A 1,143-nucleotide genomic window follows, 5' to 3' on the forward strand; every position below is an offset into this window, starting at 1 on the left:
TGTACCCCCTCACCTGATTTTTGACCCCAGTTCAACTGCAGTCCTGATCTCCAACCCCCCGCCACACTTCCTCACGCTCGCTCTCTTCTGTGTCACTCTCTCCCTCCCCCTCCTTCTCTTACCCCTCCTCACTCCCTCTCCTCCCCCTCCTTCTCTTACCCCTCCTCCCTCCCTCTCCTCCCCCCTCTCTCCTCCCCCTTCCCCCTCGTAAAAGATTTACAAGGAGGTTGGAGGGTTCGAGCTACAGGGAGAGGCTGGGGGCTGTTTTCCCCGGAGGCCGAGGGGGTGACCTTATAGAGGTTTATAAAACCATGAGGGGACATGGATAGGGTGAATAGACAAGGTCTTTACCCCCCAGAGTTTTGGGGGGGAGGTGGCCAAAACTAGAGGGGCGTAGGTTTAAGGTGAGAGGGGGAAAGGGACCGGAGGGGGTAACTTTTTCACACAGAGGGTGGTGCGTGTGTGGAACGAGCTGCCAGAGGAAGTGGGTGGGGGGCTGGTACAGTCTCAACATTTAAAAGGCATCTGGATGGGGACATGGAGAGGAAGGGGTTAGAGGGATATGGGGCCAAACGCTGGCAAATGGGGACTGGGTTAAGTTAGGATATCTGGGTCAGCACGGACGTGTTGGGCCGAAGGGTCTGTTTCCGTGCCGCACAGCTCTGTGAAGCTATATTCTACGCCCCAGCTAATGAGGGCAACCATCCATATCCGCTTTGCACCCCCTCGTTCAGGGATCTTCAGGGATCTATGGACTCGTACACCAGGTTCGTTGTGTATACTCGACCGTTATTAGAATCCCCCCCCACCCCCTCCTCTCCCAAAAAGCATCACCTCGCAATTATCAGGATTAAACTCCATCTGCCATCGCTCTGCCCAATTTACCACAGAGTCGCGCGGCGCGGGAACAGACCCTTCGGCCCATCCAGTCCGCGCCGTCCCACGCCGAGCCAGTCCCCACACACCCTCCTGCTCCCGGCCCCATTATCCCTCCAAACCTTTCCCCTGTCCGTGTCCTTATCCCAATGTCCTTTTAAACGCTGTAACTGCACCCACACCCACTGCTACCCCGTTCCACACACGCACCACCCTCTGTGTGAAAATATTTACCCCTCGTGTCCTTTTTTAAATCTCTCTCCCCTC

General features: G+C 56.3%; 1 protein-coding gene across 1 annotated transcript in view; it reads right to left on the bottom strand.

Moving 5' to 3' along the window:
• Positions 1–1,143, bottom strand: part of g6pd (glucose-6-phosphate dehydrogenase) — a gene marked incomplete at its 3' end in the record, with an annotated part of 8,957 nt that overhangs the window by 6,800 nt on the left and 1,014 nt on the right. The window lies entirely within an intron of this gene.

Source organism: Rhincodon typus, unplaced genomic scaffold (genome assembly GCF_021869965.1).
Source record: "Rhincodon typus isolate 14 unplaced genomic scaffold, sRhiTyp1.1 hic_rhity00000069, whole genome shotgun sequence".
NCBI lineage: Eukaryota > Metazoa > Chordata > Chondrichthyes > Orectolobiformes > Rhincodontidae > Rhincodon > Rhincodon typus.